This window comes from Epargyreus clarus, unplaced genomic scaffold (genome assembly GCF_041222505.1).
Source record: "Epargyreus clarus isolate Ecla_fem2 unplaced genomic scaffold, WU_Ecla_fem_2.2 ptg000035l, whole genome shotgun sequence".
In the NCBI taxonomy this organism is placed as follows: Eukaryota; Metazoa; Arthropoda; class Insecta; order Lepidoptera; family Hesperiidae; genus Epargyreus; species Epargyreus clarus.
Genome location: NW_027332240.1, coordinates 495,678 through 511,709, shown reverse-complemented (window position 1 = coordinate 511,709; position 16,032 = coordinate 495,678). Strand labels below are relative to the sequence as shown.

General features: G+C 36.8%; 1 protein-coding gene across 1 annotated transcript in view; it reads left to right on the top strand.

Annotated features, from left to right (window-relative positions):
- The first annotated feature begins 4,178 nt into the window (after positions 1 to 4,178).
- LOC140756450 (uncharacterized) overlaps positions 4,179 to 16,032 on the top strand; it is a 36,686-nt gene continuing 24,832 nt past the window's right edge. The window contains exon 1 of the mRNA XM_073091962.1: positions 4,179 to 4,384. The gene's annotated coding sequence lies outside the window, so the exon portion shown is untranslated. The remainder of the gene's footprint in view (positions 4,385 to 16,032) is intronic.

The window sequence follows — 16,032 nt, the reverse complement described above, 5'->3', positions numbered from 1 at the left end:
GAGGGAACACAACCGGAGTCCTCCAAGTACGATGCTCCGATCGGGCTCTGCCCTGGGGAAGCACTTTTGGCTCCTCCCATATCTGGTGTTTACGACGGTATGCGACCACACATACCGCCGTCCTTCCCGGGGTTGCTTGCTGGACGGTTCGAGCTCCCACTCTTGCCGCCCGCAACCCCGGAAGCCCCCTTTTAGTCGCCTCTTACGACAGGCAGGGGATACCGTAGCCCTATTCTATTCCCGAGACTATAGGGACATAATGAGCTGTGCCTACTGCGTACACTGAAATACGTATCCGTCGGCAAAAATTTTTTATAACACATTTAATCAACTTCGAAAAGATTGAGTTTCGACTTTCTGGAATGAAAGATCCATTCACTGAATCGATCCATTACTGGAGATCGATTAAAATAATCGTTTATTTTGATCCAAAAAATCGATTCTTCGATTAATCGATCTCAGATCGCCATCCCTACTGAGAGATTTTCATAAAGTTCTCAAAGATGTGTGTTTGTTTTAAGGCTAGCAATTAGTACAGTGTCAGTTTGGTGAACCGTGGCTTAGCCTCTTTCTTGTCTATAAGGTGACTCATTCTTATGGCTAATAGTGAGACACAGGACACAAGTCGAAAATTTGTAGCTTAACCCTTAATGTTGAATATGTTAAGCGTAAGAATCCGACATTTTCAGATATAAATTATGCTGTTAACAAGATTGAAGCAACTATAATAATGAAACTTTCAAACAAATTCGAAGCAATAATTCAAGAAAATTCTGGATAAAGACCTTCGTTGCGCTTTGTTATTCAATATTACAAGAAACGGTGCAACGGAGTGTGGTCCAAGTCATAAGATACGCGGAAAAGTATATTTATTGAAAAAATAAGAATAAAAAACAACGGAGGTGTTTTTACGTTCAGTCATTATTTAGTCACTTGGGGACTTTTAGGGTTCCGTATCCAAACGGTAAAAACGGAATCCTGGTACTAAGCCTTCATCTGTCCGTCTGTCTGTCTGTCACAGAGCTCTGGTGGCTGTTACTGTCACACTTGGCACGCATTCTCCATTAACAGCGTATAGTAATACCGCTGCTGTCTCTGCGATCTGCATGCGTATAGTGCGTGTGGCACGCATGTCAGGAAAAGTGTGTATAAAATCATATGATACATGTGGACACATTCGAATTAGATCCGCAAGCTGGCATAAAGCCGCGTGATAGGAAAAAGGGGCTGAATTGTCAATCATTTCCTAGTTGAGTACTACAAAGGAACTTCTGTGAAAAATATATTGCTTCTCAATCTACAGGATAGCTTATCCGTTCTACGCCTACCTCCGTCATATCCGGTCATATAGGTCTGGTCCGTATAGGTCATATAGGTGGTAGTGCCTCCGGAGTTAAACCGTATTTGATTACAGTATTTCTAACCGAATTGAAGTATCCAAATCTTCTAAAATTGCTGTCAGCTGTCCATTAGTAATCGTAGATGAACAACGTTGCTTCGTACATCCATTACATAAAAAATCTGCCCGTCTGCATCTAAAAAGCTGCCACCAACATTTTAAATCTGGAATTGATCAGTAATTAAAGTTGGCGCGAACAGATGTCGCAAGCCGTTCCACGCCGCCGCTTGTCTTCCGCTGTTGCCTCACAGATTATAAACGGCGAATGTCAGCAGATAATAAAACATATTTTTTATAAGTGCAGAATAAATAATACCTAGATGCTTAGATGAATTTGATATTATGAGGTGTAATAACTGTAATAAGTTTGTATTTATATAAGTGTTAATGGTTGGTGAGTATCAAAGAATTATGAATACTTTATGCCCGCGTTTCTCAACCTGTGGTCCGAGTATATGTATGGGAGTCCGCGGTGTCATCTCTGGACCATATCTAAATCGCTCATTAAATGCAAAAGGGCCCCTTTACTGCTTTTTTCAACCACATACCTATTTGAAAATGTATTCTCTACTCTTGTTTATATAAATAAAGAAACAAATAAAGAAACAGATTACAAGTAGAATCTGATTTGAGATTACAGCTTAGTAGCAACATCAACCCGAATATCCTTGATTTAGTTGCAAAAAAGCAACACTAACCTTTTTTTCATATTTTTCATAATAAACAGTTATAATAACCTTTTGTATTTGTTTCTTTTTTGTATCTGTAATAACTAAAATAAATACATGTTTACATGTACATGTTTTTGCTGTTTATTTTATTAAGGGGGTCCGTGAAAATTGTGCTTGATTTCCTAAGGGTCCGTGGACTGAAAAAGGCTGGGAAACGCTGCTTTATGCGATTAAAATGGTCTGTTATTGCATAAATGACCGTTGGCATTCTGGTAGATAATCGGCAAAAATCTAGGTAGTAAAATTAGTAACTTTTTAGTTAGTATGTACGTGTCTTAAGATAATGCACCTAAGGTGGTTCTATAGAACGTTACTATTGGTGGTCTCTCAGCTGTATATAATAATACTCTGTCTCTCGGTCACCTATCATACGATTGACCATGCTTGGCATCCTAATTTCATAATTTCATGTATCGTTTACAAATGTTACTAGAGTAAAATTAAGAATAAATTAAATTTTCTGGATGAAATATTAATATTTAATTTTCCCTTCATATGTGGACAGGATCAGTGTCCAGTAGTGGGACGTAAAAACTATTAAAACCTACTTATATGAAACCAAAAAATATACAAAATAAATAGCAATTGATAATATTAAATGGGGATTGCAATGTGGTTCTAATTATTGTATTTCTGCCTAATAACAGCAGTGTTATGCGCTGCTGTGTTCCGTTTTGAAGGACCACACCCTTGCACACCACTAATGGAGACATACTTTTCCGAGGCGTTCCAGCTTAGTCCTCAGGGTAGCGCATCTGTGGCCGACCTCAGGTAGGAATATCTAATCCTATCTGGGGTTGATTACAGATGTTCATGGGCGGCAGTAGCCACTTACCATGTGAACTGTAAGTATGCTCGTCTGCTACTCCTAAATTATAAAAAAAAAACTTCTTATTTTAAGTTCCCTTATTATTGATACCAGCGTCATAACCACTTCCGCATTCTGTACATATTTTTGAAAGTAAAAAACATAGTTACCGCTTATATAGTTCGGCCTTCGGTCATTTCATGTACTAATGTGCATTAATCGAAGTAAATATTGTATAGCCTATTAAGGCTGATTACAACTGGACGATTTTTTCTACGACTCTGTTGCATGTAAACAGACGCAGTTGCTTTATAAATATTTAGTATTTAATCGCAAAGTGGATTATGGTCAAGTCTCTCCTAGTTTTGTGATCCACGAGTGTTTAAGTGTTGATTACATAATTACATCATAATACCGTTTACCAGTAACTATTAAAATAGACACTGTCAATGAAGACAGTGTCAATCTTGAACATCAAAATTTGTTTAACCAAGCGCACTACAAGAATCGTCTTCTCTAGTACATCTTTGCATTTGCATTAAGTACTAAAGTACATGTTTAGTAGCACGCATTTTTTTCCTGTAATTAAAAGGAGCAATTTTTTTTGTTGTGCATCATAGATTAGTAAAGATTACTCACTCCTATCAAGAAAATGTACCCAGTTTTGAGAATTGAAATAGTTGCGTAAAAAAGTTTTGCCACGTCTCCGTGCTAAAATATTCCTAAAATATTTGAAATTATTATTTATTTATTACTTAAATTACGTAATTATTACGTAAATTAGTTATTTATTCGTGCATTTTCTCTAAAAATGTTTTTATTTGTCAAGGATTCAAAAAAATAACTTACTAAAATAAGCCGTTTGTGGCTTCATTCAATTTCAAGGCGGCGAAGTATCTTTACTTTACTAATCTATGTTGTGCATTCACTTTTAAACTCATTAAAAAAAGCGAAAATATCAACTACTTTTAAAATGGTAATCTGGATTGATTGATGATTGGCGGTAGTGCAATTACGCTTTAAGTTAAAAATAAAAAAAAAGTATATATATTTTTATAATTATTTAAATGTTACATTCACCGTGCGAAAAAACCCTTCTCCTCCCCGCCATAATGTCCGACCTTACCTTCCCGCTCAAGTTTGACATTTCACCATTTTGGCGCCAAAGCCTCACGACGCTTCGCCGTTTCAGAACGTTTCGCGATTGTGAATGTTTGTTTGTTGTTTATTAATGATTAACTTTGTTTATTTATTTTTTAAACGACCTTAAGTTATTTATGTAAACTATTATAAAATAAATAAGTTTTAAATAAAGTGAATTGGTGTTAAGTCAACATTTAAACTTTTATTTTATTTTTATTTGTGTTTTATCTGTGTGTATAAAAAGTGTATTTACAAAGACAGTTATTTCGTGATTTCGAAACATGGCCGAGTAAAATTATACAGGTTTGTAAATATTATTATTGATAGTTGATTGAGATTTTTTAAAGTAAGACTTTTTATGTTTATAACGCTGTCCCACTTTCATTGGTTGACTTTTAGAGTCAAACCTTTAAGGTCTTAACTCAAAATGTATTTTTTTCGTGGAATATATCGTAATTATAATTGCTTGGGTATTTAAGCAAAATTTGTGAAAGCAGGTAACACCTATAAAGGAGAAAAACATCTAATGGCACGTTATTGTCGGATTATAAAAAAGACATAGAGAAAAACACTAACATCCAAAACAGTATTGCTAGAAATTCAGAGGATAAGTAAATAATAATAAAGAACCGGGCTAGTAGCAAGATAACTCGGGTGGAGAGGGTTCCGTAAAAAATGTACACTTTTGACAGTTTGCAATACTTTTTTTTACATTTTTCTTTTTGTTACAAAGTCACTCCTTAATTTAAAATCCAGTTGTTTACGTTACACCTCCTTTGGTTTACGGAAAAGTGTATACCTTAACTTATTTTGTCCTTGACAAAAGTAAATTGTCTATGACAGACGGACGGACAGACAACTGATCCTATAACGGTTAAGTTTATTGTTTTTATTGTACGGAACCCTAAAAGTACATTCCAATGGATGCTTACCATATATGTTATTGTCCTCATTTTGTGTTATAAAGTATACCATTGGAGACCGGTTTATTTTTATTTGTAACACTTGTGTGTGTGATGTAATACTTACGCTCAGCCTCCTAGCACTTATAGCGTTTCAATCTGTCGTCAAATGTAAATGATATATAGTATCTTAAGGTAGAACCCTCCATTCGCCTCCAGCGGCACCGCCACACCTATTTCTGTCTAACAGGAGCAATGTTCAGCGCAGCTGTGTTCTGGGTTGAAGGTAGTATGGGAGGAAGGTAGTATGGAAGTAAGGGAGACATATTTATCCGAGGTATTCCAGCTTAATCCTTAGGGGTAGCGGCGCATCTGTAGGTCACCTCAGGTAAGAATCTAATATTATCGGGGGTTGATTACAGATGTTAGCCATTTACCATCAGGTAGACTGCATGCTCGTCTGCTACACCTGTCTTATAAAAAACCTTCTTAGACTTAGAGAAGACTCGTGCCCAGCAGTGGGATAATAATAGGTTATTGATGCTAATCGTAAGAAATCCAGATGAAGTATTATTTTGTTATTTACTCGACTGTTTCAAAAAACTTACCAAACATTTAAATTTGCATTGTCCGTTTGTACATATTCCGTAATATTGCAAAACGAATATCTCAAACGCATGTCAGCCATGACATTATTTTGAAGATTTTGGTGTTAGATTTTTTTTATATTTGAGCCTATAAATAAAGCAGACTTGCTACCTGATTTAAAGTAGTCAACGTCGCCTATGGACATTTGCAATACCAGAGGAATCGCCAATGCATCGGCTTTGAAAAAGAGCAGCTTTTTTTACACCTTTTTTTGGACCGCCATGAGTCCATTTGGTGTGGATGGAACTTCAATGTTCAGCGAGTGGTGCGATAGAGGAATGGTGACGTAGGTACCAGGTCAAATAGTTCCTCGGAACACTCACCATTGTCAAGCTCCGCCTCAAGCCTCGGCAAACTTAAAGGTTCTAGTCAATCGGAAATCCTCGGGTAGTTGACGATTCGGACTGCGTATCTGTACGGAAGTCGTAGGAATGGTAGTCAGTCAGTGGTGTAGCTAGAAATTGGTGTGACAGTGGTGCCGCTGTAGTCGAACCTTTTTTTTTGTTGACGAGGGGGAAACCTTCAAAAGGTACCCGACGATTTGGGAGTGACGCCAGGTTATGTGGGACTTTTACCGCACTAAAACCCCCCCGGTGGCCGTCCTCAAGGCTTGTTGGAGAACTCCGGGATCTCCGACGGAACACAACCGGAGTCCTCCAAGCGCGATGCCCTGATCGGGTTCTGCCCTGCGTGGAGTATTTTTGGCTCCTCCCACACCATCTGGTGTTTACGACGGGATGCGACCACACATACCGCCGTCCTTCCGGGGGTTGCTCTCTGGACGGTTCGAGCTCCCACTCTTGCCGCCCGGAACCCCGCAAGCCCCTTTTAGTCGCCTCTTACGACAGACAGGGGATACCGTAGCCCTATTCTGGTCCCTATATTACAGGGACGCTGTAATCGAACCTAGGGTGACCAAGTGTGAATTGGTAGAATTACACGCTTATAATATACGATTCGAAATTACGAAAGATGTATGTCGTCCCTGACATTTTGGATAAATCTCCGAGTGGCAGTCTTTATGTATTGGACTTGGTTTCATCACAAAATTATACTGACCGTTATCGTCAAAGGCCCTTATAAGGTTTAAGGGCCGAACCTGTAATCATCTGTAATTGGACTTATACAAGTTTTCGTATATAGACTTACGATGTTTGATTAACGTAGTAGAGTAGTCACCATCGGACAGACATGTAGAGTTCCGCGTTCGATCCTCGGCCAGGTAAACTTTTGCAAAGTGAATTTGTGTTTTTTTTTCGTTTTGAGTAGAGAGTAGTGCGAACCAGTGATATAGATAATCTAAATCTGAATCTTTAAAATAAAAGTGTTAAGAAAAAAATGAACATAGCAATAGCAAGTTTTATCTGTATAATTTACGTATTAAACTTCTCAAGCGTAATTTTTAATGACCGTAACATTTAAGTTACGTATGTTTACATTACATTATGTTACCTAAGTATAATCTTAAATTTATCCTTAATCTTGGAATTTATTGCTATTAATTTAGTAAATCAGTAGTTTTGTAGTTGAAAAGTGTTAACTGTTTTATTTTGCTTATTATGTAACTATAGTTTAATCGTTTAATTAGTTTTTATTCGAATGCGGAGGGAAATGTTTTTTGAGCGCATGTTTTTTTTTTGCGCCCAGATGAGTAGGTGGAAAACGGGGCTAACTCTTTGCGGAGGGAGGAGGGGAAAAATGCATCCAAGCACTTGCAGGCCGCGACGACGGTACCTGGGGTGTGTGGGGGCTCCTGAAAGGACATCCTGAAGGGAGACCAACCCACTAAAAACTTCCTTTAAAGTTTCGTCCTAGGGGACCTTACAGCCGACGTCATATGTAAATGGTATCATGCTTATAACATGCATAATGACCTCGTGTCTCATTCTTTGGTACGCTCTACAGTCTAAATGGCTTGACGGGATTTTATATAAAAAGTGTCGTTAAATTCGTCTAAATTATGGTAGTGACGTGGTGAGCAGTGATAGCCTAGTGGTTAAGAAACGCGGCCTCTCGATCGTGGGGTCCGAGGTTCAAATCCCAGTCACGCACGTCTGGTTTTTCAGTCATTTGCGTATTAGAAATTAATTATCACTTGTTAAACGGCGAAGGAAAACATCGTGAGTAAACCTGCACTCCTGCGAGATTTATTAAAAAAAATGGTGATGATGAGGATGACATCGTCTACATTACTTTCCTTTTCAGTTAATTACTAACAAGGATTTGGATTCTTCTATTTAATTAATAATGTCTATTTTTTCTTAAAGTCCCATTCCTTTAGCCACATTATTTTGGTATTAAATATATTTAATATTAAAATTAATAATTAATAAGTTCTGGTCCAAAATCGAACCTAAACCAGCATGGTACGTGCATACCACACCAATTACTATTATTTAATACCGTTTTCCAGTCACTGACCATGAGCTCTAAATGTCATGGCTACTTTTGTGCTTCATTTGATTGATGTTCGGTAATTACTTGTTTATGGTTATAACAAGCAAGTTCTTAATATTTTTACTACTTGCCAATAGTTATAAGGGATTCAGAGTAGCAAGTACATGTGCAGTCCAACTGATGTTGGGTGGTCGCAGCCGCCCATGGACATCTGTAATCATCCCCAGATAGGATTAAATATTGCTATCTGAGACCGGCCACAAATGCGCCTCTAATCGGGAGTACTGAGCAGGCACGCCTCAGAAAAGAAAGTCTCCCTTACCACTCCCTTCAAACCAGAACACATCAGCGCTTAACACTGTTGTTATAGGTGTAGTGGTGATGCCGCCGGAGAACCACTAATGGTTCTACCATCTTCAAACCTTTATCTAAGGTTGCCATCATCAAATGAATTGCATACTCGTCTGCTACTTTAATCTGATAAAAAAATACCATCACGCTGTACAAGTATTATATTTCCAACACAAAATCTTCGTTAATCGACCATAACAATTGGACAATGTCGACCCTCAATCATGATGATCCGAAGAGTGCTAATATCCTTTGTGCATGATTCCGTGCATGATTGCACTTGCCTTGGCCGGGAAATATGCAATACGCATATTTTGAACAATATGCTATCAATAAAAACAGATACAGGAATACGTGCGTGATAATTTCAAGGTATTCTTATAAATCCAACAAAAAGCAAATTTAATATCTAGAAAATATGAAGGTGCTAGACTTTGTGGTTCGCTTCCGGCGGCACCACCGCCACACCTATTTCTGCCTCATAACAGCAATGTTAAACACTGCTATGTTCTGGTTTGTAGGTTGTGGTAAGTGAGACGTGCTTTTCCGAGGCGTTAAAGCTTAGTCCTCAGGGGTAGCGGCACATTTGTGGCCAATCTCAAGAATCCTATCTTGGGTTGATTACAGATGTCCATGGGCGGCAGTAGCCACTTATCATCAGATGGACTGCATGATAGTTTGCTACTTCAATCTAAGGTTACTAGTTTCATCTAAATTTCAATCCAAAGCCATCAACATAATCTTTATAAAGACAATCATATAAAAACATAAAAATCCGCATTTTCGCAATCTGACCTGTATCTATTGCAGACAGACTTTTCAAATGTTACGAAGTACGTTACTAAACGGTGTCTTTAACCAGAAGTGATTTATTATTTCACTTTTTTGACACTGATGCTATTCTTATTGAAGATTGTCGTGTCTGTATTGTCCTCGATCTGTTAAAAGATGGCGCTTCACAATTCTGAATCACGGTATTGACGTTTTTTTTAATATCTTGCATTTATATAAAGTCTGTAGCAGCCGTGATAGTAGACTCGGTCTTCTGATCGAGGGGTCCGAGGTTTAAACCCCAGGGCATCTCTGATTTATCAGTTATGTGCGTATTAGAAATAAATTATCATTAGCTTAAACAGTGAAGGAAAACATAGTGAGGAAACCTGCACACCTGAGAGATCTTAAAAAAAAGTTTTCATAGGTATGTGAGGTCTACCAATTCGCACTTGGCCAGCGCGGTGGACTATGGCCTAATGCTTCTCATTCTTAATAAAATAAATTAATAATTATTCTTAATTATAAGACTATTAGTGTCATTATGCATTAGACTTGACAACATGAATAGATTATAATCTGGCTTAGATAAAAAAAATCGGAGACATCAGTGGAGCAGTAGTACTACGTGACTTGTGCAAGGCCCTATTCATGTACAGATATTGAACGTGTCGTGTCAGAAACTCATATATCATATTATTTGACAGTTAGGCTGGTGTCTGGCATATTACATAATAATAATCTGTAGACATATAATAATTTGTAGAGTTAGTTATAGCTTTGCTAAAGGGTTTTAAGAGCAATGGAGTAAAATAGGCCGACGAAAAAATGGCGCTTTCTTCTGATTCTTTTCTATGCAAAATGAAGTCAGTGCTGTACTAAAGGGGCAGGAGCGAGTCGAACTCCTGGTTTCGTACCACTACCACCATTTTTTATTTTTAGTATTTATGCAAATAAATGCATTGTGGAAATTTAAACTTACCTTTTCAATGAATACCGAAAAAGCGGTTTTTCATGTGGCGAACCCGGTAAAAACAGAAGCTCCGGTAAAAACCGAACCCTACAAAGGTCCTGTTAGAAGAATTTTGTGTGTTTTGAAGGTGGCAGAACCCTTTGTGGTTCGACTCCGGCGGCACCACCGCCACACCTATTTCTACATAATAACAGCAGTGTTATGCGCTGCGGTGTTCCGGTTTGAAGGGAAAGACTTTAAGGAAGGTAAGGGAGACAGACTTTTCCGAGGCGTTCCAGCTTGGTCCTCAGGGGTAGCGGCGCATCTGTGGCCGATCTCTAGTAGGAATATCTAATCTTATCTGGGGTTGATTACAGATGTCCATGGGCGGCAGTAGCCACTTACCATCAGGTGGACTGCATGCTCGTCTGCTACTCTTATATTATAAAAAAAAAAAAAAAAACAAGTCCCTAAATTAGAAACGTTATCCAAGAGCCCGTGCGACTCACCGTGACCCCGTGTTACACAACGTTAGCAACGCATTGTTACCGTTTCATTTCGGGTGGATTGTTCTCATAACTGGCAGGTTGCAGAGGCGTAGGTTGATTATAGCTCTTGACTAAAGATAGTAAGTTATAGCATGTTGGTCTAGTGGTGACATCTTGTTTGAGAGGAGCTTGATAACTAAGGATGAAATCTATGGTGATGTCAGCATCTAGTGAAAAAATTATTGATAAGTTCAGGCAAAGAAGATGGGTGTACAAAGAAAGTAAAATTGTGGCGAATCTACCGAATTAAGGGCTCGTACACAAAACTGCGATGCGACGCGATGCGAATTCGCAATGCAGAAAATTGCGACACGAATTGCTGCGATGTGATATCGTGCAGCATAGCGTCTCCCAGGCTGACCAACAACAACAACAACTGTGACGAAACATCGCAAGAATGCGCGATGCGAATCAATTCCCAAGTTCTTGCGATGCGACGACGCATCGCAGTTTTGTGTACAAGCTCTAATGGCGTCTTCCCGCAACTCGTCAAGAGATGCCCGCTACTCGTTTCTGAATCACGCTATCGAAGTTTTCTCAACATCTTGTATATATACAAGCTCTTAACCGAGACCGTTGGAGTATCGCGAACGATCACATCGCCTCACAGGGTATCTCACTCTGCTAAAGTTATAATTTATATATCAAGTTTTAATTTAAAATTTGTCACAGCTGGGTCTTTGGATATGATTTTGGGTTTTTTTTATAAAATAGGAGTAGCGGACGAGCATGCAATCCACCTGATGGTAAGTGGCTACTGCCGCCCATGGACATCTGTAATCAACCCCAGATAGGATTAGATATTCCTACCTGAGGTCGGCCACAGATGCGTCGCTATCCCCGAGGACTAAGCTGGAACGCCTCGGAAGAGTCTGTCTCCCTTATCACACCTTTCAAACCGGAACACAGCAGCGCCTAACACTGCTGTTATTGGGTAAAAATAGGTGTGGCGGTGGTGCCGACGGAGTCGAACCACAAAGGGTTCTACCACCTTCATATTGCTGTTGCTGACAGCTGACAGCTGTCGTGGTAACATTGGTTCCTCAGTAATTAACTTTAAAATAATATATTACACCCTTTATTTATATATATTTTGTTGTATTATAAATTGTTAGCTTATAAATCTTCTGAGAAAGTGTTATCCAGTGTAAAAAGCTAGTGCAACAATAGTAATTAAGTGATAAACTATCGAGACGGTGCAGTGTACAAAAACCAAATGAAAACAATTAGATAATAGTGGACAGTGGTTTAAGATAATCGCAAGTAATCTATTATCATCGTAATAGATGCTTTGTTAGTGATTATGTTTGTGTAATTTGTTAATAAATCGATTTAAAATATACTTAGACAACGTTAAATTAATAAAATAAATCGAGGGTGTCTTTAAATTAAAGTTGACACAACTTTTTCAACACGCCATAACAGTTTACATTTTTCGCGTATTGCTCGTAGTAGTCTCTGGTGTGTTGACTAAGGATTGTTAACTTGATAGATAGTTTCGACGCATACGCGGGTTCAAACCTCTGCATCTCACATTTTTTTTTTTTTTGTTTTATTTCTCTTTTTTATATTTTCTGAGGAATCATTGTGCCATTTTATTATTATTATTATTTATTTGAATGATACAATTTTTTTTTTTTTTTTTTTTTTTTTTTTTTTTTTTTTTTTTTTTTTCACCTGTGACTTTTTGTACTTATTGTGGAACCTTTCATTTTTAGATTAACTTTCTTTGTTTTATTCTGCACATATATTTTTTTCCTTTTCTTTTTTTATTAATTAACTTTTTTATTTTTATAAAATGATAACTCGCAGGGCTTTGGCTCGTCAAGAAGAAACAAAGCTTCAACTGGCTTTGACTGAGTTGAAGTCGGTAAAACAGTTATGTGAGGATTTAAACAGAGAAAGGGATGATAACGAAAGGGAGCTATTAGACTTGTTGAATATTAATAAGAAATTAAAATTAGAAATGACAGAGTTGCATGTCAAATGTAAAGACGCCATAGAGGACCGGGACCGGCTTCAGCTCGTGGTTGACGGGTTCAACGAATGCAGCTTGGAATATGAAAAGGCCTTATGCCGTATCGACTTATTAGAACAACAATTACAAGAGGCACATAGACAACTATGTCAATCAGAAGCCACCAAACATAACATCACCGCATCATTGAATCAGAGCTTATTCGACGAGCTGGTGACCGGTGCCCCGGACATGGTTTCTGCTACATTTAACTCTAAACCCATGGTCACAATTGACTTAACTAATGATAGTTTAAATATGCCAAATATCAATAAAGAGGTTAAATGTAGCAAAAACAAACTTAAAAAATATGTAAATATTAATAAATATATTCGTAAAACACAAAAGGTCATAAAAAAACATAAATTTTTCATAAAAAATGTAAAATTAAATAGAGAGCGACTGCAACTCATTGATAGATTGGATATGTATGCCTCTAAATTGAAAAATAACACACTGAAGTACAAGAATGACATACAAAACCTTCAGAGTGAGATTGATCATTTGGAGGCAAAATTAAAATCTGTCACATCAAAATACGATCAATCTGAAAACCAATTGCGAGAATACATTTTGGCAATGAACAAATTGATGGCTTGCAGTGCATCGGAACAAACCGGGGATCCCGACATAATAAATAACTCGTCATTAACAAATTGTTCATTGCCTAAGTGTGACTCGGGAGTGGCTGAATCATGTGTATTACCTGCCACTGACAGCTCTCAAGTGTCAAATAACTCGATAACTCCCAACTGCACAGCAACAAATGCAAATATTGTAATATTTAGCGACGAAATGGGCAAGGATATGGGTCAACTTTTGTCGAAAGCATGTAAGAGCCATACGGTAATCAACTACTGTATGCCTGGTTTATCATATCAGAATATCATGCACAAAATTTTGACTTATAACTTCAGTGCCCATACTACATTAATTATATTAATCGGTGATAAAGGAAATGTAAACAAACACACATTATCAAATTATTACAGTGCATTAAATAGTCTAAAAGTAGATAAAATCATAATGTTTACCTTTCCCTACTGTCACAATATGTCACAGGTGGAAAATAATTATAGATATAATCTTAACTTGACATTAAATAATTTGACATGTAATAATAGTATGAAATTTCATATAATAGACATTAACAATTATGTTAAAAAAATTTATTTGACAAAAGATAAATATTATCTTAACCGATATTTAAAAAGACAGGTAGCTGTTTCGCTATCATATTTTTTTGATATTACAGCCAAGAACTTGGCTACCAAGGTTGCTTCTATTGAGCGATCTAATAATATTGACATTTCTTCTGCCAATATTTTGGCTAATTTTGACATTAACAATAATTTAAATTAATTAATAAGACAATAGAGACAACCTCTTGCAATACGAGTAATACCAATAATTACATATCAAATTTATCATCGATCAACCTGGTGCATCAGAATATTCAAGGTATGATAGGCAAGGATCTAGAAATAGAATTATTCTTAGACAATAGTAATGTGGATATTCTTTGTATAACAGAACACTGGTTGAAAACCGAGCAAAACCAATTTAATTTTTGTAAGCATCAGGTTGCCAGCTCGTTCAGCAGAACAAACATGATACGTGGCGGTTCCCTCATAATTGTTAATAAAAATATAGAATATAAAGAACGAAAAGACATCGTGAACCTGTCTGCTGAGCGAGTTATTGAAATCTCTTGTATAGAGTTTGACCAGTTCCTGGTTGTTAACGTATATAGACCCCCTATTGCATCCTATGAGGAGTTTGAAAAGATAATGGAAGAAGTCTTATTTAAAATCTCGAATTCTAATAGGGGAATTATTGTTTGTGGGGATTTTAACATCAATATACTTGAAAATACACCTCAAAGTAAGAAAATTATTCTGCTTTTTAAATCTTATAACTTATACAACATTTTCCGAGAACCGACTAGGATAACTGCTATGAGCTCAACCTGTATAGATAATATTTTTACGGACTTGAAACCTTTAAATACATCAATTATACATAATTTAGAATCTGACCATTGTGGTCAATTAGCAGTTTTCCCTAGGAAAGTTAAGAAAGTCCAAAAAAAGGAAATTAAGTTTGTTCCTATAAATAATAACCGCCTTGAACTATTTAAAAGCAATTTGGCTCAAAAAATTCCTTTTTTGCCTGTACACGGTGACCCTGATGTATTATATAATTCTATGTTTAATCTGATCAGTGGTGAATTTGGCAAAGTTTTTAAACCGATAACTATAAGTGACACTGCCAAATTTAGTGAATGGGCAACTAAAGGTATTTTCAAAAGTAGACAAAAATTATATGAATTATACTATGAGAGATCTTATAATCATAATGTTAAATTTAAGGAATATGTAAAAAAATATTCTAAAATATTTAAGATGGCCTGTTCCTGTGCTAAGTCTCTATATTTAAGAAATAAGATTAAAAAATCATCAAATAAAATTAAAACAACGTGGAATATTATTAATAGTGAAACTAATAAGAATTTGACATATCAGCAAGACTATACTTTAAAAATAAATAATATTGATGTAAAAGGGGATCTAGAGGTGGCATCAGAGTTTGAGAATTTCTTTACTAACATGCCTATTTTAACAACTAAAACTCTGAAATCATCTCCTATTTCCGCTGAAAACATGCTTAAACAAAGTGTAAATGAATGTAACACAGGATTTGAATTTTCAGTTGTTAATGCGAATGATATCATTAATGCCTTCAATAGTCTTGATTCTAAGAAAACTGCAGATCTATGGGGGCTCTCCGTTAAAGCCGTTTCTTCCATTATCGGCCTTATTGCACCGCACTTGGCTTCTGTGTTCAATGCTTGTGTTACTTGTGGTGTTTTTCCTGACCTTATGAAACAAAGTAGAGTGATTCCCTTATTTAAATCGGGATGTAATACTGATCCAACCAATTTTCGGCCAATTTCTATTCTACCAACATTAAGTAAAATTTTTGAAAAAATTGTTTTAAATGAACTGCTGAAGTATTTTAATAAAAACAAAATACTTCATGACAACCAATTTGGTTTTAGAAGGAATCGCTCTACTGTAGATGCAGGGATTGAATTGTTAAAACATATTTATGAGGCCTGGGATGATTCGCGTGATGCCCTTGGTGTGTTTTGTGATTTATCTAAGGCCTTTGATTGTGTCCACCATGAGACACTGGTCAGGAAATTACACCACTACGGAATCAGGAACAAGGCTCTCAACCTTTTGACTTCTTACTTAAATAATAGAATTCAGAAGGTTGATGTAAATGGTACAAAATCGCCCGGTGCTTCTGTTACAATGGGCGTGCCGCAGGGTTCAATACTCGGTCCATTTCTGTTTTTA